This window comes from Gymnogyps californianus, chromosome 14 (assembly GCF_018139145.2).
Source record: "Gymnogyps californianus isolate 813 chromosome 14, ASM1813914v2, whole genome shotgun sequence".
Classification (NCBI taxonomy): Eukaryota; Metazoa; Chordata; class Aves; order Accipitriformes; family Cathartidae; genus Gymnogyps; species Gymnogyps californianus.
The window spans coordinates 16453704-16480990 of NC_059484.1; positions in this window are offsets into that span (position 1 = coordinate 16453704).

The window sequence follows — 27287 nt, forward strand, 5'->3', positions numbered from 1 at the left end:
CATCTCCGCTAAACCTTTGAACCTTTCCTGGATATTGTTTGGTAAGTTAAACTGGCAATCCAGCATTTGTTTAGCTGATCTCTAAAACGCACAGATGATAGGAACTCAAGTATCTGGAGGTAAAAAGTTGCACCTTCGGGATTGTCAGAAATAATTTAAATTTCCTGTTTGATCTTTGAGGTGCTTTTTGCTATTAAAAAAGAAAATAAAACACTGCATCTCCCACCCTGCTGCCTTTCTATCCTATCAAGACTTTAAAATGGGGAAAGAATGTGTTTAGCTGTCATATCAAAAGATTTATAGACCTATTGCTTTATGGACAACCAAAATTTTGGAGCTGAAAATGGTCTAAGTACCTCTGAAAGATGCATTTGGCTGTTTGGTAACGAATTAAGCATCTGGAAGAAGCAGCTGAGCAAAGTCAGTTACTTCATTATGGTTTTTTGAGCTGTTTGCAAGGCTAGTGATCCTGAAGCAGCCAAATAAAACAAACTATTCATCAAATAAGATGCATGGAGTAAGCAAATGAACATGGTTAAACAAATCACGGTGGTAATTTTGGTAATTTATAAATTTAACGTGCACTTGCAAAGCTCCACAGTGTACCTCACATCTTGGAAAGCCGTTGGCTGCGCCGCGCGCTTGGAAGCAGCTTGGTGCAACGTGTTGGCCCAGGAGAAGACTTTGGTCTAAAATGAAGTTGTTACCGAAACATTCCCCAGATGTGTGAGCAATATATCATGCCCTCTTTGCACTTGAATAAAAACAACCGTTGCCACTGAATTCTGGGCCAGAGCTGGCCCAAAACATGGTAGAGTTTGCCTTTGCAGCTTTTGTGAGTGTTGGCTTGTGCCGTTTCATTAATTGTGCCTGTTCCCCACCTTGTGCCAGCCACCTCCGAGGCACGGCATGTGCCAAAGAAATGTCAGCATGCTTTCTGGTATCTCAACTATGTTTTATATACATGCTGATATGCCTTCCCCCCACGCCCAGCCCCGTGGTCTTCCTACAGGTGTTTTCTACTCGGTCACATTGCTAACTGTATACTTAGCAGCCACGTTCCCAGCCTGGGGCGAGCTCTCCTTCATCCCGACTCTGATCTCTGCAGCCTGGTCACCTAGGGCTGGGCATGACCAAAGGGAGGTTTCGTGTCTCTGTGGCCAGGTATCTTAGATTTGAGTTGTCTTGCTTTCTGATGGCAGTTGTAATTAATCTCTGGGGTGGCCTTTTATATTTCATGGGGTTGCCCGGAGGCTTGTGCAATTGTTGCCTGCGTCCAGCCTGAAAGTGCTAGTGGCCTTTGATTTTATTCTATTTCTTTAAATATTTTTATCAATGCCTTTGCATTAGCTGTCGCACTCCTGCTTGTAGTTGAATTCAGACTTGACACAGATTATCATTATGGCTGGAAGCCTAATTCTTTAAATGGAGACACAAATGCTGCTCTTAAGTTAGTCATTAATTGCTTTTATTTATCAGAGCTATTAAGTGTGGCTGTTTAGACCTCAGCTAGCAATTTTAACTGCGGCTGCCTCAGCGTATTTCTGCTGGAAGCTGTGCGACGTAGGTCAGATACATGACAGTAAAAAGGATTATATTGTTTTGATCATTCACACTTGCTACAGGAAACACCGTATTCTTTCTATGGAGTGAATATGACTGTAGCACGTGCTGGTTCTGTCTATATAATGGAAACTATATTTTCCATAAAAGTTCATATATTCCTTTGTTGGAAGGATTTCAGACGAGTGGGAAAGCAAAATGTTTACACACAGCAAATCTGGTGTTTGCCCAGGGTCGTCAGGGAGAGAAGATGATTGTACCTTTAATTATATGCTTAGTTAAAATGAGGAGAAGCTTGGTGATTAAATCTTCAGCATGGTGAAAACTCAAGGTCTAAATATTGCATTTCAACACACAACAAACCCGAACTCTTTAAAAGAGAAATACTTTTTTTCCCTCTGCATCTCTTCTGTAAAAATTTTTCATCACTGATTTCATTGCATTATCAGGACTAAAATGAGAAACACTGCTTACGAGCAAATATAGCATTTGAATATGGGCCAGGAATTCCTCTTACAGTATAAGCTTTTGTGTGAAATAAATCCAAACAGCTGCTCACAACTTAAGTCTGAGTAAGTGATCTAATGCTATTGCTCTGGTCTCAAATTTGAGGCTAAATTGTTTCTTTGCCAAAGACCTTGTGCCAACCTACCTGGTCCCAATTTGTGAGAACAAAGTACATTGTTTCTGCTGCTCTGAGAGTGAAATCATTTTATTTGACATTTTTTTCCATTATCATTTCAACCCTGATGCGGGAAGCCTCCACGAGGTTGAGACTCTACTTCTCATCTCCAGTCCGCCAGGATATATCTCAAGTAGGAAAATACCTCCTTGCAAGGCTAGTCCACCATGATGTGTGGGGATATTTTAATATACCTGAAGACTCTTTTTTTGGCCATTAGTGTAATTGGCTTTTGATTTATTTTGTTCTTTTTTCCTCGGATCTTCTATTCTCATTCTTTTTCTCCTACTTCTTTTGCTGTGCTCTTCATCAGCTGCTCTCCAGGCTTTCCCTGGGTCACCCTGCCGCCGTGTGAAACCTCTTTCCAAGGGCTGCCTGAGAGACCACTGCAGCCTGAACTGGAGACCCCCATCCAGAGCTGAGCCTTGGTGGAGCATTAGCCATCACTAAGCCTTTTGGCATCAAAGCTTCCTCAGTCCTCAGGGAAGAGCTTAATTTGGGACAAGGCAGATATCCCCAAATGACTTAAGAAAAGGCTTCTAAGGACTTTGGATGCTCCTAAATACAGGAAATAACCAGAAGCTAGTATACATGGGGCAGCTGATTTTTCAGTTTTCTGGATCCTCCTCCATACAACCACACTTGCACATTATTGGGAGGATGGAGGGAACGTTTAAAATAACTACAAAACATTGTGGCCCGGTGGTGTTTAAATTTAGACCACTGATTTTCTTGCTTTAGGAAAAAAAGGTCAAAGTACCAAGAAGGGAATTTCCCTAGCTATGGAAAAGACAGAATATTTCCTACAACCCTGTTAGGCACGGGCTGTATCTCTCAAATATACGGTTATGCACTTGCCCTTTCACAAAAGGGTATAATTTCCAAAGAATATGAATTGTGCTGTAAGTGTACAGTTAGACCTTAAGTTCCTGTAAGATTTATTGCAAACATATTAGCAGAAGGGAGGAGAAAAACCCATTGGCCATGAAATGTCATGTCATCTCCTGTGATGGTGACTGCCTTAGCTGATACCCAGAGAAATCTCAGAGCAACCCCAACCTCGCAGGGCAAAACAGAGGATTTACATGCTTGTTCTAAAAATTGTTTATTTTAATAGAAACTAAAAATGAGGACTTTTGAAGCATGTATATATTGTATTTAGAAGTTTACATTGTTGTTGAGCTTTTTTCTACCTAAAAAAATAACTACAGGTTTAAAGAGTTTAGGTGCATTGATGTGATAAGCACAGCATTAAAAATTTGTGTGCAAAGAAAATGGGAAAAATTCCTCAAGTCACCTGGTCTGTCTCCTGAATATGTTAAATCATCCACTCAATTCACATAGTGCTGTTACCTGTGTTTCTTCTGGTTGCTCTTCCATCCCACCAATGGCCAGCTAGAAGACGTTTTCCTGGCACTGAACAGCATCATTTTGCATCTGTTGCCACCGTCCTCAGACAAATCCCGATCTCTGCAAGGTCACAGTAACGTTAATAATAGCCCTTTGCTGTGTGCTGAGTGGCATTTTAACGGCCCTGCTCAGAGTACCTCTCCCAGCGTTATTCCACTGACACATTTACTGGGAGAGTGGAGTTCCTGATGGCTGAATCATGTCTCCTTTAAATTACATTGTCAAAAAGTTCATTTATCTTGTGCGTGTTATGACTGGCACAAACAGTAAGTTGAATAACACGTAGTCAGTAATCATCTAATGTGCTACTCTATGCTGCAGTGTAGTTCATCTTGCAAAATCCTCTCCCGAAACCATCAGCCATAGTTGCCTGGCTTCAGAGGTAACTGCACATATTCATGCTTCTAGATCCCCCGTGGTGCCGAGTGGTGGGTGAGATGCAGTGTCCTGAAGCTGTATGCCCCACCTCTGCTCAAGGAGCCCTTCAAACAGCTATGCCAGGAGAAGGGTCACGCCGTATGCAAGATTTTTTCTGTTTTGTACAGCCTTTACTTACATTTTACAAGGCCTCATCAATGCTAGCTTGTTGCTCATCGCCTGGTTGGATTACTGGAGACTGCAGGCTTTTTGCAAGCTAAACCAACATAATACCATTAGGTTTTCAAAATCAGTCATTGTTGTTTGTTTATGCTGGACCTGGCCAGGAGCACACAAACACCAAATGGCTGCTGGAGTTGGTTCAGAACAAAACTTCAATCCCTGATATCGTATTCTCCGGTTTCCCTTGATCTGCAGCATCTGCTGGGACGTGCGTGTACTGGTGGTAGCTTGCTGGTACCACCGCGTAGAAGAAAATATCCCTAGCTGTGGCACTTTCTCCCCGTATATATCCCGCATGGAAGGGATTTTGCTGTGTGGGTTTTGTTTGGGTTTTGTTTCACTAAGATGTGCTTTTGCTCTGTCTTTTGAAGCATATGGAATCGTGGTCAAGGGTTAATGCAGATAATGGAAATAGAAACAGCTCCAGAAGCTGACTTCATATTTGTTTGAGAGGCTATTCCTGATCTTCTCTCGTTATAAAGATGATGTTGCTTGTGGAGCAACATGTAGAAAACAAGGTAGTTCTTAAAGAGGTGGAGAAAATGCCTTCTGTATGCAGAAAACTGGGGGGGAGAGAGGATTAAACAGGAGAAAAATGTTTCTTTTGAAGACCACAGGAGGGAGAATTTAACAGCTTTTTTTAAAGATGCTGAAATTGTGACATGTAATAGTGCAGTGTGGGATGAGTTTTGAAACAGGAAAACTTTGATTTTTACGTTAAACTTGATTTGTAACATGGAAGTGAAATCTGTTGGTGATATTAGTGTGATGGTTGTGGGCTTGCTCTTAGGATGGGCTTGGCCCCATCCCTCGGATGCTTTATGGTTTGCACATGGCAGCTTGTGCTCTCCTTTTTAGGAAGCTGAGAAACAATGAGGGTAGAAAATCCTGCCAAAATGGACATTAACTGTAGACTCTGTCCGCAAATGTGTTTGTGTAAGAATAACATTTAAATACAAAGTATGTGATTCTTTGCTTAAAGTCTCTAATGTATATGCTTCTCTATAGTTACTGGGATCTTTTCTGGATGTATGAGAAACTGCATTATTCAGCTGCTCTCAAAGTCTTGACTTGCTGGTTTCTCTTCTTTTGCAATTTTTGCATATTGAATATTGAAAATGACAATGAATTTTTTTTTTTTTTTTTTTTTTTGCCATGGGATCTTGGCTCTGGAACAGCTAATTCTGATTGTAGATAATATGCATTAGGTTTGAGTACTTCCGTGCTCCAAAAATGCAATTCATCAAAACCCAAGTACTTTGTGTCAGATCTGAATGTTTCACAAGAGATTTTGTAATCCAACATGTCAAACTTGTTTAAATGCGAGGCTGTAACTGAAAACCAAAGGAAGCAGTAAGTGCTTCATTATCTTGCTTACCTTATAGAAGTGTCTTGCAGCTCTTGGAAAAAAGAAAATTATTTCGTGTCTGCAAGAAATACACAACGATCTCGCGCTGTAGAGGCACTCCCAATATGTGCATGTGCTCCTTGTGTTTGTAAACAGGGTGGTGTTTCATAGGGGCAAATTTAGCGACTCAAGTAGAGCAACGCTCGTCTCCGTCTGCTGAATAACTCCATGCAACTTGGTCGCTGGTGACTTCTTGCTTCTTCCCGGAGGGGGCTTTGTGTTAGCAATTATTTGAGCGGGAAAAAGCCTAATTTACAAATGCTTTCTGAGAAAGCAGACCTTGAGAGTATCTGTGTGCTCGTCTGTTCCAGGCGGTGATGCTTTAAGGTACCTAGTGCTGAAGATACTATAAAGGTGACGAATTTCAGTCAAATGTTACCAGAGGACTCCAGTGTGATTTTGGCATCACTTCTGTTCCCCAGCTCTATCACTACATGGTTTTCTAGGTTGTATCCATAGCAGAAAAAGGAGTCTGTGTTCATTTTCCAGATTCACGTTGATAAAACTGTGCCTGACTTGCCTAACCAGTAAGTCTCTGAAAAGAAGAGACTGTGACTTGCTTATGTTTTTTTAACCTTTCTAGGAGTTTTAAGTGTGTAGGAGCATATGCATACAATGCACAGAGATGGTCACTGTTCTCATAAAGAAATGCGAAACCAAATACATGTGCGTGTTTGTGCATAGACACTTACTTTCTGAAAGGTTTTCAAAGTTACCATCTCTGTCCAGGACTCGTACTGAAGCAGTTGTCTCGGTGCAGATGTGGGGAAACTGAAATCTGCCATGAAAACCTTTCTACCTTGCATATAGCAGCCCCCACAGCTGCCAAAATATGCATCCTCTTGTTTTAAAAATAGAGGGGGGTATACTGCGTACATCTGCTCCTGCCCTGCGCTGTGCTGCAGCTGTGCCAGCGTACTATCTGGAAATGGCCTGAGTAAGACCAGCCATAACAAGAGGGAAAAAATCCCGTGTTTGATGTAAGTGCAATTGTGGCTTTATTCCAGTCACTTCTTAATTTATACCTCAAATTCAGTTTATCTTCGTGCCCTGGTGACTAAACAAAAGAGCTGCATGCACTTGACTGTTTGAAGAAACTGTCTCTGGGTGTGGGGAAAAAAAAAGAAAAAATGATTTAAGGGTGCGGGGGGGGAAATCCAGAGTACTGAGCGAGTGGCACCATCTCAGTTGTTTTAAATGGAGCATAATCAGAGCTTTGATTTCAGCATGTGTGTATACATCGTTTCACTCTTTGAGTGAGCTTGAATATTTTTTTTTCTTTTGCAACAAGCATCCACCCAGGAGAAGAGGGGCCTCAGTTGGCTACAATTAAGAAAAACACTTAAACACCCTAAATTTGTCTCTGGTCTTGAAACGTTGTGTCATCTCGAGCTAATATACCTTGTGTGCAGGTTTCATCGGTGCTGGTGAACGTTAGATTTGGGACTCGGATTTGTTCTGCTGCATCTTGTTGGGACGGTTTAAGACTGTGCCCCCCGAGCTGTGCGTCCCGTCCCATCCTCTCACTGGATATCCCTCATTTTAGCTCAGCTGTAGGTAAAGGAGAGTTTGAGGCTGTAAACCTTTAGTGCTGAGGTCCTGAGGTGCTTTAGCCAAAACATACCTTAAATGTTGCTCCCTTACTATTTCAATAATAATAGCAATACTCCAGTTTGGTTCCTGGAGCAGGAGTTTTCTTCCCTGAGGTAGAGCTCAGCTCCCCAACACGTTGTGAGGAGGATGCTTGTGTGCATCCTCGCTCAGAAAGGCTGCGTGGAGGTATAAGAAGGAAAACAATTTGTTGCTTGTTCTGTATCTTAAAAGCAACTGGATCACGGATTGAACTGCAAGGAGCTCTCCTCAGCTAACAACCAGAGATTGCTTTCTGGGTGGCTTTTCTACTAACATAAAACATAGCCCAGGATTTCAGAGAGCTTTTGGGGCGCTTGGGCCAAATTTGAAATGAATCTAGATTTTTTTGGTTTTTGTTTTATTTGGAAAACTTCTGTAGACTGTATGTGCTGCATGTTTCCAATCTGCATCTGGTATTTGCTTTGAATCTTTGGGTCCGTTGGAATCCAAAGCCAAAAAGGTTCACGCAAAGTGTTGTGACCCAAAACTGTTTAATCTTAGATCTGCAGTCTCGGAGCCCGCAGCCCAAGTTGAGTACCTGATGAGTATCAGCTGAGCAAGCATCGCAGAATCTGACTTCTGCCCATGAACCATAAACCTCTTCCCCAGGGAACAAGAAAGTAAATTGGCCTTTGTGCGGGAACAGCCAGCTAGACCGGGGCCGCAGTTTCCTCGTGCTCAATACCAGACCCCGTGGTACGCTGCTGCGAAGTTCTTCTTCCTTCTAAGTGAAGCCATATGAAAAAAAAAAAAAATCCACTTTTCTGAGAGTGGTTGAACCAACCAATTTGTTCAAGCTATTCTTCCGGTTGACTCATTTTTAACTGAAAAAACACTGATATATTGAAGGCAACTTGAAAAATGCCGAAAGGGAAGAAGGGGAAACGGAATCTAAACCATTTCAAGCTCACAAAAAAAAAAAAAAAATCTAAGTGCAAGCACGTGAGTGGGTAGACCCTCCAAAATGGTGTAACACTTAATCGCATGTTAGAGCATGATGAGTTAGATATGAGTTCCTCTAGAAAATAAGGCCCTAAAAGTAAGCTCAACATTTATGATTAAGAGGTCACAACATGATCAACTCAGTCATGCTTGCGAGGGAAAAAAATCCTCTGATCTAAAGATATCCAGTAAGATAGGTCTTCATTTCACTTGGCCAAGGTTTTTACTTGAATGTTGTTCCCAACTACTTCTTTGTATCAATGTACCAAAAAAAAAAAAAAATGTCCCCGAGAGCCTCAGCAGCACGTGGCTTGAAGAAAGAGATGGGCACAGATTTATGGTTAGTGTGTCTGTATATATGTTCTCAGTGGAAAAGGGTGGTGTGTAGGAGAAGTGTAAGTGAAAAGGTAGCGCAAGCCTGGTGCCACAAGCTCTTGGGTAAAAACGTGCTTCACTGGCTTAACGTCTAAAAAGGGTCGGCTATCTTCAGTGAGGTTTTGCTGGGCTGTGGTATCAGGCTCTTTTTCTTGCTGGCATTTTAAACTCACTTTATCCTTGATGAACATTGATTTACCTTATTATGTCCAACAGTAAGGCAGGCAGCAATTTGCTCATCAAGCTGAAGGGACAGGAGGCAGCAATATAGCCTCCCAAGCCTGGGAACGTGAGCCGAGGACCAGATTTGATTTAATTATGAGGCGCAAAAAGACGTTAAGCACACGTAGTGCTATAGACCTGTTTTCATGGTATTGATGGATTATGGTGTTCATTGAGCAGCCCGATTTGCAGTTACCCAATTTGCAACAGGTAAATTAGTTCAAACAAGGATAATTTACTGCGCTGTGGACAAGTACGTGGTTTTGGCTTTTGACAATATTTTACGTGGACTATAAAGTGATGTTGATTTTTAATATTTCATCTACTCACCCACAGAAGATGACATAAGTGGCTGCTACCCAGCAGAACAGCTAAGTCAATTGAGTCTATTTACCGTGAACTTTTTACCTTGTTTCTGAGGAGCTATTCTTTAGATGCACCCATCTTCTCTTCCTCATAATGTTTCCAAATAGCAATATATTTCATTCTCTTCCTTTGCCTTTGGGTTACTAAATCTATCATCTTACCAGAAAGCTTACGGTGTTGTCAGAAATTGCATATTATGCCCTGGATTAAGGCTGTTTAGCTTGAATGTGACAAGTTGTTTAAAAATAGACTGGTTTATGCTTTATGTTTATTCTCCTCTCCAAAACTGTCTTTCATAACAATGTAAATAAAGAACTCCCAGAACTGATACAGTGGAGCTGGCACGCTTAGAAGAAAAGGCTCAGCTATTGCCCAATTGACATTAATGCAACATAAATCTTAATTATATTGAACAAGCATCAGACTGCAAGGTCTTAGGAGATGGAGTCGTTAGGTAACAGTTTACAGTGAACATTTATCTTCAAACAAATTCCTAGGCCTCCTTAATTTCCTTTGTAGTCTCTTAAAGGGGTTGGAAACAAGAGGTGTAATATGGATTCACTTTATGCCCAGCTCTTCTAGCAGTATCCAAAGTTGAGCCCCCAGCATAGGCTAGAAATTGCTAAAATAATAATTTCCAATCATGCAGACCATGGACTTAATCACATCTGCACAGGATGAGGTTGCAGATGGCGTTAACGACTCCTGGGTTACTCCTGTGTGCTGTCCTCTCGCTGCGGGGAGCCAGGAGGTCCCTGTCCTTCGGCTCACCCACATCTGCATCACAGGACTGTGACTTGCAAGTCTTGCCCAAAGTGGATACTGGGTGTGATGTTCTTCCTTTTAATCTCCACTAAAATTTTCTCTCCTCAGAGACGTTTCCATATTCAGCTATTGAATGGCAGCAGGATTGATGTTGTTTCCAAAATACTACTTTTTTTTGACCAAATTGCTTTCGGATAAAAACAGCAAGTAAAATGTACGAGAATGGATTTTTATTTTTTCTCTCTCAACTTTGGTTTATCTCACAGTTGCCACAAGCATGCTATACTTGTAATTCTATGTGCTATACCCATCTTACAGATTTCCTTGAAGACTGTAGGGAAAGAATTACAGGACCACAGAATCATAGAATGGTTTGGGCTGGAAGGGAACTTTAAAGATCATCTAGTCCAACCCCCCTGCAATGAGCAGGGGCATCTTCAACTAGATCAGGTTGCTCAGAGCCCTGTCCAACCTGACCTTGAATGTCTCCAGGGATGGGGCATCTACAGCCTCTCTGGGCAACCTGTTTCAGTGTAGGCAATAGTCAATTTTTCCCTTTTGGTGTGAAGTATTAAGAAATCCCTTAAATTTTAAAAAATACAAAAATCAGTATTAAATTTCTTTTTAAACAGAATCTTTGGTTTCTCACAGGTTTCTCACATTCTCAGTTGAAAGGCTCCAACCTGAGCTTTATGTGGGAGCTCCGGGCATTCACCCTTCAATATCAGTCCTCCTCTAAATTGCCTAAAAGCATCGCTACCCACTCATTAGTCACTTGTTTAAAAACTTGGCCTCCCTCTCCTACAGCTTCATTAGGACATTTCCTCCTCCTTCAGAAACCCTGGGCTTTCTCATCACTGCTAGCAGAAGAGGTAAAGTAAAATCGTTACCGAGTCGCCCTAGATTAAATACATCCAGGAGGTGTCTATCAAAAGACACCGAAGGATTAAGCAAGGCTGGTGTTTAAAGCAGCCCCCCGCACCCCGGGGGAGCGGTGGGTGCACGGGGAGGCTGCGACCTGCTGAGGCTCAGGCTCTGCCCAGGGGTCAGACCACCACAATTAGCCAAGAGGGTGGTACAGGTAGATTAGCTTTAATCACTCAGTCACGTCTGGTCTCCGAGGTTGAAAAAGGTGCTTCATCACAGTCGTGGTTCCTCTCCAGAGCAGCTTGACTTCAGGCTGGAGGGAGTAAATGTTCCTCCTGGGTGTAATGTGGTATAATCATCTACCTGATTTCAAGAATTAAGGAGGCTGAAAATATGCATTTTGTGTTTGGGGTTTTTTTTTCTCCCTGTCGTGGTTTAACCCCAGTCAGCAACTAAGCACCACGCAGCCGCTTCCTCCTTCCCCCTCCCAGTGGGGTGAGGAGGAGGAAAGAGGGGAAAAAAAAAAAGTAAAACTCGTGGGTTGAGATAAGAACAGTTTAATAACTAAAGTAAAATATAATACTAACAATAGTAATAATGAAATATAATAATAATAATAGTAATGAAAAGGAATATAACAAAAAAGGAGGGGGAGGAAGGGAAAACAAACAAACAAACAAAAAAAAACCACCAGTGATGCACAATGCAATTGCTCACCACCCGCCGACCGATGCCCAGTTAGTTCCCGAGCCACGATCCGCGCCGCCCGGCCAACTCCCCCCTGTTTATATACTGGGCATGACGTTCCATGGTATGGAATAGCCCTTTGGCTAGTTCAGGTCAGCTGCCCTGGCTCTGCTCCCTCCCAGCTCCTTGCCCACCTGCTTGCTGGCAGAGCATGGGAAACTGAAAAGTCCTTGGCTTAAGATAAGTGCTACTTAGCAACAACTAAAACATCGGAGTGTTATCAACATCATTCTCACACTAAATCCAAAACACAGCACTGTACCAGCTACTAAAAAGAAAGTTAACTCTGTCCCAGCCGAAACCAGGACACTCCCCCATAGAAAATTGCGAACAAGTTGTTTAGGGAGCTCCAAGAGACGTTTTCTACCAACCCTTTGTGAGGGCACCCCAGGCTTCTGGCTGCAAGTTGCCATCCCCATAGCGAGAGGAGCAAGTGGGGCTTGGAGCTCCTGCTGCAGCCCACCTGCGAGGGCAGGGGGGTCTGCTGGAGACGTGCAGATGGGCTGGGGAGAGGCAGCGCCCTACAGTTTATCCTAACTTTAAAGCGAAGAACTCCAGGCCATGGCTGGAGATGCAATTACACGTTTGGGCACAGAAATGTTTATGCAGCAGGGGAAATTTTGATACGAGTGCAGAAATATTTAATGATCTTTGTTTATCATCCTTTTCCCTTGAAGCTAAAAAAAAAAAAGCAGCAGAAAGGAGAGGGAGCAGCGTAGTTTCACAGATAAAAAGTGAGCCCTTGCTTTTCGTTGTTAACATTGCTGCCACCCAGCAAACACTCCTCCAGAGCTGGCTGACCTGCTGCAGAATGCTACAAAAAGTGGCTTTTTGTTCCCATCTGGCAACACACGTGTTGCAGGAGCATGGATGCTGGCAACTCCTGGGCAGGGAAGCCTTGCTGCAGCAGTGAGGCTGCAACACGCCAGCTAACAGCACGAAGGACACGGCGTTACGGCTTTGTCAGGGAACTGGATGCTCAACGTGTGCTGGAGCAGTGTTCTGCATCCTTGTTTATTGTTTAAGTGCCTTTTCTTCTTGGTTAAGGGTATTTTGTCATTTCTGGTGTTTTATCGATCACTTAGCCATTGCTACCCAGAAGGGTAAGAATACAAGCAAGTTTTATATCTGAAACCTGGGTCTGAAATTAAGTGTATGATCAGATCTAGGCTGTGTTAGCAGTCTGCACAAAAACTATTTCTGACTCGGATAACTATTAGTAGCAAAAGGTTTCTGTTCCTCATTTTAATACTTTAAATATTGTGATTTGTAAGACACTAACAGCCATTTGCAGCATGCATGGACTGTGCAAGACTGCCAGCTGCTCTGCAAAGGTTTTTTTTTTCCAGAATTTTGGAGCATTTAAGACCTTGTTCCCTCTACTACGTGGGCAACACCAATAACTTCAAAACCTGCTTCCCAGCTTGCCTAGGAGCCTGGCCTCGGCTTTTTCACCAAAACGACATATTTTGTGAAAAAAGTGGTATTTAAGATGTGCAGCCTACTGGGTTTTTTTGGTAGTTGGGAAAGGGGGGAAGACACAAGGCAGTCTGGATCTGAAGGGAAGGATGTGTGGTGGGTCCCCTCCCGAACTCGCTGCCTGCGGGGCATCGCTAACCCTCTGCTCTCTGCTTTCCGCAGGCCCTCCGGGGAGGCGGGGGAAGCCTGGCCGGCGCGGAGAACCCGGTAAGCATCGCCTTTCCCCAGCGACATCGCTGGGTGCCTCACGGGTGTCATTGGGCTGGATGGGAACCTTTCGATAACGACGCAGGTCACCTTCATCTAATGGGCTGCGGAATGGGGGCTTCCCACATCCCTGCGTGCTGGATACAAAGGTTTTTATAAAAAATCAAAAAATAAATCAAAACCCTAAAAATAAAACAAAAAAAAACCAACAAAAAAATGCAACTGAGAACACCCACTAATGTTGCATATTTTATCCGTCCTTCAACTTCTCCCTTGTAGCATTCAGACCCGTTATTATCCTATCCAACAGTGAAGTGGGACTGTGAATTAGCACAAAAATATAGAAACCCCACAGCCGTGCTAGATGGGAGCTGTGCACTGGCTTGTTCCCCGCATGTGGACGTGTCCATACATTGCCTGCCGGTCCCATGCGTGCGATGGATGGTGTCTGCATTTCAGAGTCAGGGATAACCAAACCTCAGCCACCAGCCTTGGGCACATCCCCTGAGCGCTCAGTGTGCCCTCGGACCAGGTGAAACCGCAGACCGACCTCGCTGGGAATTTTTATTTGAGCTAACTGTTTAATTATATGCCTCTGTCATTTTGGTATCTGGTGGGTGGGGTTTTTTTCCTGTCTTGTGAAATGGGAAAGCACCGATCCCATTTCAGCTGGGGAGAAGTGCTGTTTACATTCTGCTGTTAGGTCTGAAGTGCTGCTGGAGAGGGGAGAGATGCAGTTGGCATTGCTCTTTCTAAGGAAAACAGTCAGACAGGAATGTACCTAGAAAGCCACACAGAGTTTGCAACTGCCTCTGTGTGTCGGAAAGCAGCAAATGAAATTTTATGTTCCTTGGCTCTTAAGTTCTTGAATGTTGAGAGAATGAATAGGGACCAGGTAGATTTTTATTTAGCGAGGAGGCTGTTCTCTGCTGCCTGTTGCTATAGCAAATACACGGCTGGGTTTTCAAAAAGGGCAGCATAACTTTCTGATCACCAAAATTTTAAACAATTTTTTTAACTCTGGGGAAAGGAAATCAGGAGGTTTGTGCTGCGGACCGTGGACTGATCTCCATGGAAGGCAGGCAGACATTTCCCTTCTCTCTTCCATTGATGGTATTTCACAGTGTGTTATGTGTTTTCTGAGATATTTTTGCTCCTGAAGCATCAGGGATTACTCATGGCCGGGGGATGGGTACTGCGCTCATGGGGGTGGTGATGGATCCCAGCCGGCTTCATTAAACCCCGTTTTCCTAGCAGTTGGGCTGTAGGAATAGCCACCAGGTAGCTTTGATTCTTTTTTTGTTTGTTGTTTTTTAAATATCACTAAGGGCTTTAAGGAGCACAGTGGAGTACAGCATTCAACCGAGGGCAGCTGGTGAGGTCAGCCAATCAATCTGGTTTTTATATGCAGGCATTTATATAAACATGGTCCGAGATGTCTCTCTAGTCCATACAAAAATTGGGGAGGTAGCACTGAGCCTGAGCGTGCCCTTGCCCTTCGCTCCCCTCTCCCTGTTTCCCACAAGAGCTTCTGAAAAGCGACGTTTGCCCTCGTGCTGCGGCGCATCTGCAAGTGCCACTTGAGCATCCCTCTGACGAAGTGGAAAGCTGCCAGGGAATCAATGCAGGACAGCAGGAAAACAAGAATTATAAAATCAAAAAAGAAAAGAAAAAAAATCATTCATTAATAACAACTTATGATCTTTTTTGAACTTTTCTGCAATTGCGGAGGAAAATCGAGGAGAGCGCAGCAGACACCCATGTGCACACAAACGCACGCGCAGACACACTCGATGGGGCACACCAGTTCAATCCATCTAATGCAACGCAGCCCTCACGGATTGCTCCGCTGCACTGCAGATAGAAACGCAGAGAGCAGACGTCCCTCTGTATATTGGTTTTGGCTGAGCTGCCAGATGTTTGTTTTCATAGAGAGCTTGAATATATATTTCTATATTTGTTTGAGAACCTGACCACACATAAACCAGGTCCTTGTTCCTTTGCTACAGCTGATAAATGTGAATAAAACTTTGTTTGTGTAGCATGATATAGTGTCCATCCCCAGGGACCCTGCGTGGTTATAGCTTTACAGCCTCCAGACAAATGCTGCTCTAGAGCCAGAAGGCTCGGCGCTGGTCTCAGCCCTGCCAAGGGAAGCGTTTTTTCTGGCAATTGTTGAAATGGTCATGTTGAAAAACTTTTTCTGATTCGTATTGAAACTTTCAACATATATCTTTTAGAAACAAGCAGAGAAACTTTTAAAAGATCATTCTGCCCCTTTTCAGTTGCACCCTCAATCTTAAACCAAGATTGAATTTTACTTTTTAATTTTGCTGTGGTGAATTCATATAATTTAAAAAAAAAAAGAAAAATTTAACAGCTCTGTTTCTCTAAACTAAGAATTCATCATCCTGAAAGCACGCCGAGGCAGCCATTCTCTACCATAGAAAGACACCGTACCATAAAAGATTCATTTTAAACCATTTCTAGGAAAAAAATTAGCTATTTAGACTGTTTGGAAGTGGGGCAGGCCTGGCTGCACGTGCTTCAAAAAGCACTTACCAACATGCAGGGGTGAACCACCATTGCTGCCTCCTGATTCCCCCCTGGGGAGCTGCCGAGGGCAGGCGGCGGGTCCCGCCGGGACCCTGCCTCTGGGCTTGGCTTAGTTTCTTTTGTTGTAAAGAAGCATAAATGCAAAAAGTTTTCCCTCCCGGGGAGCCTGCGGGCAGGGGGGCTGTGCTAAACCCCAGCCTTTCCTTGTGCTTCACATCTCCGATGGCGACTCAAGCTTCCCGTGGCGGCACGGTCATCCTCGCTGTCATCTCTTCCCTGACCTCGAACACAAAGACCAGGTACCTAGGGGAGCATTTCTGCTGGTGTCAGCCCAGCTAAACAGACCAGGGAGTAATTGAGTCAAATGGCTCCATCCAACCCATTTTATTTACTCTCGCTGTCATCTGGCCCCGCGGGAATTGCCTCCGCGGCTGCGGCAGGAGAACGGCACACGTGTCCTAGAGCTGGTCACAGGGATGGAGTCGCTGTAGTGACAGTTACCCGAGTGCTACCAGTGCGGAAGAGGTTACTTTTAAAAAAAAATTTATTCTGCTGTTGCTAGCACGAGGCCGGGAAATTCACACCAGCAGCCTCCTTGGGGAGGTGTCACTCCTGAGCTGGCCCTTCGGCTGTCTGGTCTGGTCCAGCACATCCCAAGCTCCATCCCGTCCTGCCAGGACCAATGCAGAGGTCCCATCATCCTTATTCCCACACACAAGCATCAGCGGTTTCTTGTGCAGCTGGAAAGCAAGCACAGCCTTGAAGACCCAGTGCACCCACCCGTGGAAATAGTTGGTGTATGAAAAGAAAAACACGTTTTAATACAAGCTTACATGGGATTTGCAGCCTTCTCTGAGCGTGAGGTGGAAGGAAGGTTTTGCAGCACTAGCTGTTGTGGTTGGTCCTGACAGCCAGCCTGCACGTCTCAGATACAGTTCCCTTTCCATGCCAAAGGCAAAATCGTGTTTAATGTCATGTTAGCTTATTTTTTCAACGTGATATGTCCCAGTGAGGATGTAGTTCAACTGTTGTAGTGAGCGTTTGTGAAATAACACGGATTTTAGCAGGGGACCTGGGAGGTTTTGCTTCTCCTCTTGCTGCCAGCTGGTGCTGCGTGAGCGGGATGGGGTACGGCCGCGCAGCCCTCCCGGGGCTTTATGTTTATTTTTTTAAAGATCAATCCATACCAGGGTGTTCCTGAAGGATGGAAGAATCAGATCCAGGATTTGGGAATTTAGTTAGTTTAAGTATTGGTTCAAAGTCTCTGCACAACTAGATGGTGGGAGGTGATGCTCGTGTCTCTCATAACAGCATGCTGCTTTCTTCCCCTGGCTTGAAGTTTGATCCAAAAACTGATCTGAACCTCAAAATCCCTCAAGAAAAAACAGGAGAAAATACACCTGAAATGTTAAGTCTGGGAAGTCTCTGAGTACATCTCTGCTCTCCTCACATGAAGCAAGAGCTGGTTCTGGACATAAACACCCAAAGCTGATCGCTGCAGCATTGGGTAGTGCCTGTTTGCATCAACTGTGCGCAACTTCAGCAGAAGGGAATAAATGTTGGCCATTTTAGGCACAAAATTGCTCTTACAGGTAGGCCTGGAAGGGCATTTTTTGATGAAGTGTTATTTCATTGGAAAATGTTGAATTGGCAAAATTGCTCTTTCTGGCAATAAAAGTTTTGTTTACAAAATTTTTCCATTTCAAAAACATTTGTAGGGGAAATGTTTTGAAATTGAAGTGGCATAAAAGTCTTCTGTCCCACCCCCCGCAACTCTTGGTTTCCAAATTTACATTACGCTACAACTGTTTCTTTAATTTGAACTTCTAACAAAGTTTTGATTCAAAGTTTGTTTGTTTGTTTGTTTTTCTTACAACTATTCTGTTTACAGAAATACCCTGATTTGGAATGGGGAAGAATCTAAAGCTCTTTTTAAGAAACAAAAGCAAAGCAATTTCTATGCAGGGAAATGTTATTTCTCTCCCAGCCCTACATGTACTTAAACTGCGTATTTTACACATTAAGACCCTTTCAAACCCCTTGGCCACGTGATTGTGTGGACAAGTGTAAATATACAGTTGTTGTTACTCAGCAAGCACGTGTGTGCGTGCATGTGGGTAAATCACACAGAACTTTGTATTTATTTGGGGATTTTCATTGCTCCTTGTATTTCTCATGATGAATTGCATACGTACACCCTCATACCCGAGGACTGCTCTGGCTTCTACTGAACTTTAGGAAAAATCTAATCTGTCCCACATTTGCTCTCAATAACAAGCCTCTCTGCTGTCAGAGCGTATTCCCAGTGCACACCAGCGCTGAGGCATAGATAGGAATTATTGAGGTCAACAGGCAGTGACAAATACTCTTTTTCAGACTGATGTAGAGCCGATCTCTGCGACTTCTTATGACTGTAGCAGTTGTCCTCCTTCCTCGTTGTCCATGACTTGGTTACTCACCTTTTAGCATCCTGGATTAATAACTCTGTGTGTGTGTGTGTGTGTATATATATATAGTGTGTGTATGTGTACAAATACACATACATATGTTTCTATATAGATATTTATGTGTATATATACATATGTTTTTTAAATTATCTTTTTTTTTTATGTCTTCAGGTGGCCACAGATATGTGTGTGCTACCTTGGGGATGGGTCCTTTGCCCATTAAGGGCAGCAGCAAAGTCCCCTCTGACTCTCCCTGAGCTGTTGGAAAGGTCTGGCTGGTTGTGTTTCCCCGCCTGGCAGTGCTCTCTCCTGTCATGGCAGGAAAGCTTGCATGATAAATGATTTGCAGATTAAACAGAAATGGTAGCTTATCCCAAAATTCCCAAGCTGCAAAAATACTTGGAAATAAATGGCTGCGACCTGTCATTTCTCATATGTTTGTGTACTGCTGGGGATGATGCCACCGTGACCTGCTAGGTCTTTAGATATACAAAAAACCATTAATGTTAGTCAATCAGGAAATCTGGGTCATTTATTTTTAATGAGTTTCTGTTTTCATCTCCTGCTAGCACAACTGTTCATGTTCTTAAGGAATCTCTTGGTGTTTCCAAATACCTCCATGCCCTGGCAGGCTCAGGTACTAGGTGTTCACTCCTGGCAGTATAGCAGTAAGGTATGCTGCAGATCACGGAAAGCACAGCACGTTTCCCTTGTTTACAGCAAATCAATCGTAGACCAAAACCTGTGCGTTTGCAGGTTATTTTGTCTTTCTCTTCCTTCTGAAATAAGCCCCCAAGTTAATTTGTTACAGAGTTCTAAATACACAAAGGTTGTTTCCAACTTTTATTCATTATAATAAGAATTTCCAAGTGGTTTCATTCTTCTTTTCGAGCTCTCAGACTGATTCTCACTAGTTAAAATTATTAGCGGTAAATTCTGGCAAATGTCTCTGAAAAGAGCATCTCTTGTGCAATGTGCCCGCATCGAGGAGATGGCCAGGTGGGGGGCAGCCCCTGGGTACCCGATTGACTTCTTTGTTTATTGTTGGCTTGCAAAATATTTGACTTTCTTCCATAGGAAACAAGTGTCTTGTGGCTAGGCTTTTGAAAAACGTGTTCAGCAAGCCAGAAAGTTATGTTGTTCTTAGGAGGAGAAAAGATCAGTTCAATAGGTTTAACTTTATGCCTTAAGAAAGATTTATCTAGCCCCATTTGGCCAACAGAGCAGCTAAAGATTAGTGTGACTCCACTGATGCGGATGGAGAGCATCCCGTGTTGCATATACAGACCCCTCCATCCAACTTTGCTTTCCTGTATTTGAGAGGAAAGCATTTTAAAAGAGCCCTTGCCTGCGTGTGTTGGGAGAAAACAGTAGCTGAGAAAAGGAAAAAGGCAACGAATTCCAAGGAGATTATAATTGGTATATGATTGAAATCCCATATTAAAATAATTTCCTGACCGCTTCTTATTCGAGACTTAGTTTTGACTTTTCTACAAAAGGGCTTTTGTGGGGAGCTTGGCATAAGTGAGTTAATAAATCAGGTTTATGATTCTCAGTTAATAAATTGGCATAGAGCCATTGACTTCTGTATGCATAAGGGATTAAACCAAGGAAAGCCAGCTAAGAGCCTGCATGAATTTTAGTGCGAAAGAAAATAGGCTTCTGGGCACGGAGGCAGATTTGAAGGGTGTCTCCTCCCCTCCACGCTGGCCGGGCGCTTGGCCGCGGTTGTGTGTGGAGCTGACCACGTTAAGCTGACGAACGCAGGTTAACGGGCTAATTCTTGGCAGCAGGTGCTGCCTGCCGTTACGTGCTTTCAGTCCTCGCTCTTAGGCTTTTCTTGGGTTTTGTTACTCAACTTTTCAAGGTTTTAGTTTTTCAACAAATTTTAAAAACCTTGAAAAGGCGTTAGTTTGAAATATGTTTCTTGGTTTATATTCTTGAATAAAATATGACAAATCAAGCTGATTTTTTTTTTCCCTCCGTTTTAATTTTTCCCACATTTTTTCTTTTTTAATTGTGATTAGTTTCTGGTTTTGATCAGGCAGGAAATAGAGCATGAAGAAGCCCTAAACAGAGAGCTATAGGCTGCCTCGCGAACGGGAGTGAAATGTGGAGTGCATTAGGTTAGGGGCTCAGCGTTCACCTCTGCGTAGCACCAGCCTGGGTGAGCGGTGGGAAAGCTGCAGAAATTGGTGTGGCAGGCGGCGAAGACCCCCACACCGCAGGAGAATACAGGGAATATTTTTTTCTTTTTTTTTTTTTCCTACTGCCATTAATCACAGCTTCAGACTGTGGCACCGGTAGCCAAAGCCTATTGTAGATGTGACGGGTTTTTCTCCTGGATCTAAGGCACCGTGCCTCAGCCCGTCAGCTGCCTCTGAGCACAGCGAAGCCCTCGAGTACGGGCCACGTGGAGGTGACGCAGGACCGCAGGGTTGTGTGACGTGTTTTGAGGTCAGGGAGGGATGGGGACCAAACGACAGCGACATTTGGGATCCGTGGCAGCGGTAGCAACATCCTTGCCTGGTGCCACCGGCACTGCACTACTCCTTTGGCTTCTGCAAGCGTATCTCCAGCTCCTCTTGCATAACCTGAAGAAAAATAAGCTCCATGGTGAAAATGCACTTTTTGCTCGTAAAATTCCAGCTGTGCCCCTGCTTTTTGCTAGCGCTGCTCTGAGGTTGCACGTGATGCCCCAGGCCCCGAACGCAGGCGATGCCTTGTGACGTGCCCGGGGTCTCGGGGGGGGAGAGGGAACAGAGTCACACTGGGGAAAAGATGGGAAAAGAGTGGTTTTACACCCTCTGTAAGTACTGCCGTGCCAGCCGCACGGGTGAGATGGTCCCATAACAGGAGGATGCAGATGGTGTTAAGTGTATCTGGAAAGTCATCCCGTTGGAAATGAACTGAAAAGTACTGAATCGTTCTGATTTCTGTTCCTGCTATGTGCTGTTTTATCAGATTATACTTTTTCTTTGTAATTAAGTGACTTTTTTTCTTTGTTTTTCTTTTGTTTTCCAGGACCTGCAGTAAGTATCCTGGATTTTACTGTTGGATCAACAAAGTTAAGGCTTCCCCTTCCCCCCTTCCCCTGCCTTTCGGTGTCGTTGCAAAAGCACAGCATTTTTTGGTAGAGGTGTGTCTGGAAGCAAAATTGGTACCAGATGCTGCTGCATTTTATTTTTTTTTTCATGACTGTAGACAAATAGAGAGGGGGGAAAAAAGTTTTAAAATGTTTAACTTGCTGCCCTGAGGGACTTCCAGTAATTTTAAACCCAGAAAATATTCAGTAAAAAAGAGTTTTGCCTTTAAAGAGTTTTTTAGTCCGCTTCCATTTAGCAGAAAGAGCGCTGTACTAATATTTTAACATTTTAGTGGGTTTTTTTAGTTCTAAAACTCTGTCTTGCTTTTCTTATCTGTTGTATTTCCATCGTTTAATACGGGTTTGGTAGCCTCACAAGGGGGGCTAAAGGGAAAGCCGTAGCTTGCTTGCTTCTCTCTTTGAAGTCTTGGGGAGAATAACGAGCATTCCTACCAATGCAACTAGAAAATTTATGGGGAATTTGTTGTTTGAAGGGGTAACAGTTGAAAATGTGTCAACTCCTCCTTCCAAATGTTCAGACGTGCCTTTGGCTGTGCCACCACCATGTCCAAATCTGATGTTCTCCCGCTGGTTTTGGAGTGAGAAAACAGCGTTTCATTTGTGCCCTCCAAGTTGCTGAGGGATTGTTAAAAAAGAAATTATGGGCGTTAGGTGCTCCTGGTTTTCTATCTTTCTTCCCCCAAAGGAGGAGGAGGTGGAGGCTGTTTGCAGCCACATGTTTCCTTCTCCATCGTTGCACTAACAGAGATGTTTCTTCAGGTCGTTCTCTTCCTATAGAGCATCACTGGGTTGAAAAGGGATTGTTTCAGGAAAAAGAAGTTTGCTAACTATTCCTGGGCTGATTAATTTCCAGTTCTGTAAATCTGTTTAAAAGCCAAAAGGTGACAAGGAAATGCACGTGGAGCGTGGGGGCTGTCACAGCGCCATGGCTTTGGTTCTCCTGGGATCGGCAGCGCTGCCTATGGGTTTAGTTAATGGCTGTCAGCCCTTTGAATTTTTGTTTCTATTTCAAGTTCATTTTTTAATGTAAAGACCTAAGAGGGGTTTGAGCAAAATTATTATTTGGCCAGGTTTTGAAGGAGCAAGTTGGGAAAATTTAAGACTTAACAGCTCCAGCTTAACCATCCTTACAGAAGACCTGAATGAACTTGCTCTAGAAGTTGTGCCCAGCATTAGCAATAAATCCAAGACTCTGGCTTGAGAAATGCAAACAAATGAATTTTTCTTGTAGTTTATGTTCAGAAAGGTAGTTTGTCAATAAATGCATTTTCCTATAGATATTCTGTAATTAAAAACTGCAACGCAGCCTCTCCAACCCGCACAATAAAAGTGACTCCGTGGCTTTTTGAAATATTAGTGACTTGGGCATTGACTGCGGGAGCACCGCTGGAAGGTGAATTCCCGCCTGCCTGGCCCAGAGCTCGGCGCCGCTGCCCGGCAGCACGGCTCTTCGCCTGCTTCACCAAAACCTGCATCACGGTCACGTCATCGGGCAAGATCCCGAGGTCGTGGAGGAGGCTGAGCGCAGGTGTGGGCGGCTGGGGAGCCCTTTTGGGTGCCAGAGCCGGTCCCCACAGGGCTTCTGCCTGGTGATTATTTTTTTTTTTTTTTCCTCTCGGCAATTCATGTAATTTGGCTTGATTATTAAAAAAAAAAAAAAAAAAAAAATCTTGCTCAATGGCAGGTTGCAAATGAAGAGGATACTGCCTATTTAAAACTCCATATATACATCTTTTGAGGGATATTTTCCTCTTGATTAAAATACTTTAGCTTATTTTAAATGGATTTATTTAACCGTTTCGGCTCTTCTCCTGCTCAGAGGCTGTTATCAGCCCACACGCAGCCGGCTGCCTTACGCTTCCTCACGTGTGCTGTCTGTTCACTTTTATTGTATGCGATTTGACATAGGCAACATATGGTGCACTATTAATTTTTCTTTGTCTGTAGTTGGTTTCATTTCCTGGTTCCCACGGCACTATTGAATTGCAAACGGAGCACAGGGGAGATTTAACACAAACAAGACTTCCCCGCCCCCCCCCCCGCCCTTCTTTAAAAGACAACTCCTGGTTTAGTTCATTTAAAAAAAAAAAAAAATCCTGCATTTTTAGCATAAGTAGCATTTGCCAGAGACTTCTTTAAACATAATATATAAGCCCTAGAACCCACAGAACCACAATATTATTTTATTTCAGCAGTACTGTATTTAACTCTATTAGTTTCTTCTGTTTCTTGATTTTGGCCATAAGGAATCGATTACATCTTACATGTACAGCACCGCACTCTGCTAAAACCGTATCCTCAATTCTGTTGTTCCCTAGTAGCAGTTGTTCTGGTATTTTATTTTTTGGCTGTCATAAGCTAGTTGTGTATATGAAATTATTAGAATTTGTCGTACAGGATTTGTGGCTGTTGGATGATTTATCGTCCTGTCTGTGAGTAAGGGGTATTCTGCTCAGATGTGCTATAAAACCTCTGTTTCGGAGGGTATTAAAATCACATGCTGGGTAGGAAATTTCTACAATTGAAGGATAGACTTACCACAGACTGTAATTAAACATTTACAGTCCTAGATATTAACAAACACTTTATGTATTAGCATGCTGGCTGGGGAACTCATCAGCGAGCGAGGGCTGGGAGTTACAAGTGTTTCCTATTTATCTGTGTGTGCTCCAGTGCCATACGTCTCCATAAAAATCTCACTGTACACTTTATCCCAAGACTGTAATTTGTTAAATAGGTGGTTGTTGAAGTCAATGTTGTTTCTGGATGAATCAGTAGTGCTGCAGGAGGCATTAAAAGCTGCAGGGGCACTTAGCAAGACGGGAGAACCACTGTACGTGGTATGAAGGGGGCTGCCAGAGCTATTTCATGCCGTAAGAAATGTATGAATCTGTATATCCGCAGCATGCTGACATAACCTGTGTTTATGGTAGCAGATGACATTGCTGTACCAGATACATGCTTTACTGCCTACTTGTGTACCAGCTAATACTTAACAGCTCCTTCCCGGGAATCTGCCTTACGTCTGGCTTGCAGCAGGCTCCTCTGCTGTTGCTCACGGCATGTTTAACGGCAGCTCGAGCTGTAAATGCCTTTGGGAACCCCTCGAGGAGAGCAGAAAAGGTGAAATATCCTGAATGGGTTGTGTTTTATTCCACTGATCTTGCAGGTGTTACTAGTAACTTAAGTAAGGTCTTTCTCCATAGCATCAGCTTTTCTTTCTGCTTCATTGCAAACTAAAGCGAAGCTTAAAGGTGAGCTGGGAGGGCTGCATCCTGCGAGGACGTTAATGGATCTAAGAGGGGGAAACTTTCATTGAATCAAGTGCTGGAATAGGAGTTTGAAGCTCAGGGATTGCTCCTGGGCAGACAGGCTGTCCTGGCCGCTGGCTCGGCAGCACCGCAGCCTCCCCGGCCTCTCTCCAGCACCCAGGGGTTCCCGTACCTCTCGGTACCTGCGTCCCAGGGCAGGTTTACGGTCAGGATCTAGTGTGTGCCATGTACATCTGTGGCTTCAGGGGCGGCAGGGACTGAGCACAGGCAGCAGGGATGGGTGTGAGGTGGCAAAAGCCTTGGTAAGTAGCTAAAGGGAAGCACGAGATCAAAATCTGGGGAAAATTTGCCGTAGGTGTGACCTTTCTGATAGGAAAATTGCCCCGGGAGGTTTCTCTGGAGAGAGTTTAGTCCCGGGGCTGGCTGGGGAGCCGATGGGCCCGTCTCCTGCCTGCTGCTCTGTGTTGTCATGCTGCTACGGGTGCATTGACTGACTTGTTATCTCACTTGTTCCCCCACCACAGGGGCAGTCAGGACGCGATGGTTACCCGGTAACTCTGCTATTCCTTTTATTTTTATTCTCTTCTAACCTGCACTCGGTGGTCCTCTCCGTCTTTTTTCATGACACTTGATTTTCTTTGCCTGTCTTGGTCTCCCCCCCTGCCTTTCTTCACTCCCTCTTCATCAGTGATAGCTTTTGAGGGATTTAGCCCTAAAACTCAGGATCCTGTGCAGTATTCTCCATTAATGTTTATAGGGGTGAAATACTTGAGCCCTTTCATGGTATTATTCACATTCTTGCCTAAGAGTTCACTGGACTGCAAAGTTAGCGAAGGCTTTGGGGTTTGTCCCACTCACAGCTGTAGGTGGCCAAATTTGGGGACACTGGTAAAAGAGCTTCAGGTGTTGAGATAGGTCCTCACTCGCCCATCTCCAAAAGTTTTTCCCTGGGAACAGAGGTATCCCGCCAAGCCCATCGGCAAGGAGAGATTTTGCAGAGGCGAGGAGGAAGGGTAATTCGGGAGTCGGTGCCCTTCCCATCCCCACCATTGAAATGCCTCTGTGTTAGAGGGAGATATCTGGGGGAGAAATAAAGCTGGTAACTTGGGGCTGTTAAAGGCTTTGAGCCGTTTTCTGCAGGAGGAGGGAGACCTTGTTCTGGCCGGAGACATTGTTCTGGCCAGATCCCAAACTGCAGCCTTCTGGCTGGCTCCCCTAGTCCCCATGAAGGCACTTGGATGGCCGCAGTGCTCGGGCTCTGAGGGGCTCGATGGCTCGTCAGGGAGCAACTCCCGTGCATGCGCTCAGTGTAATGAGTTGGTAAAAATCACTGTGTAGATCCTCCATGTTCACAGCACATTGCCAGCTCTGCTTCTGCTTTTTGAATGGGTGCAGTGAGTCCTGCACTGTCTGATGCTCTGGAAGGGGCTTCTTGGCTGTTTGTCCTGCTGTCCCATTTATAAGGTAAAGAAAAGTAGTTAGCCTTCTCCTACCTGTGGTTGATGCTCTTTTTTTCTTTTTCTTTTTTTTCTTTTTCTTTTTTCTTTTTTTCTTTTTCTTTTTCTTTTTCTTCTCTTTTCTCTTTTCTCTTTTCTCTTTTCTCTTTTCTCTTTTCTCTTTTTCTCTTTTCTCTTTTCTCTTTTTCTCTTTTCTCCTCTTTTCTCTTTTCTCTTTTCTCTCTCTCTTTTCTCTCTTTTCTCCTCTTTTCTCTTTTCTCCTCTTTTCTCTTTTCTCTTTTCTCCTCTTTTCTCTTTTCTCTTTTCTCTCTTTTCTCCTCTTTTCTCTCTTTTCCTCCCTTTTTCTTTCTCTTTTTTTCCTCCCTTTTTCTTTCTCTTTTTTCCTCCCTTTTTCTTTCTCTTTTTTCCTCCTTTTTTCTTTTTTCCTCCTTTTTTCTTTTTTCTCCTTTTTTTTTCCTTTTTCTTTTTTTCCTCCAAAGGAGTGTGTTAGGAAAACTCACTCCTTGTCTCTGCCACCTCATGCCCTGGCCCGGTTCCCTCTGAATGCCCGTAAACCACGGAAACATCTATTGAGTTTTCTGTGTGTGATGGACTTGGGAGCTCAAGGGAGGAGGATTGGAAAGGAAATACAGAGCTGTTTTCAGTTCTCATTTCCCCTGGACCCCTGTGAGCATCCTTGGGGAAGACAGCAGCGTTTCCCCAGCGGCACCGGCCCCAGAAGGGGAGAGGTGTGAGACGGGGTTAATTTTGCAGAACGAGCCTCCTGCTGCTGTTGCATCCGTAACACGAAAGGGCTCGGGGCTCCACCAACTGATTTGAGTAAATTAAGTTTAGCATGAGGGAAGCCTGCGAGCAAGCGGGGCTGCTGATTTCCAGGGGAAAGATGGCCGGGGCGGGTGCAGCGCGGTGGTTTGTCTCCCTCAGGCGGTACCTGCCCGCAGCGGGAGCGGCCCCGGTCCCCGTCCCGGCCCCGCCGCCCGGTCCCCGGCCCCGGCCCCGCCGGCACCTGCCTGGCAGGGCCTACGGTGCCCGTGGGGTGCGCGGCCGTGCCGGCCCCGACAGAGGTGCTGGAGCAAGGAGGGTTATACAAATGCACGAGTGGTTTGTTGGAAATAAAGAATTTAATTGATTAGAAATTAAGATGGGAGGCTTTGCCCTAATTGGGCTGTTTAATGGCAGTTTTA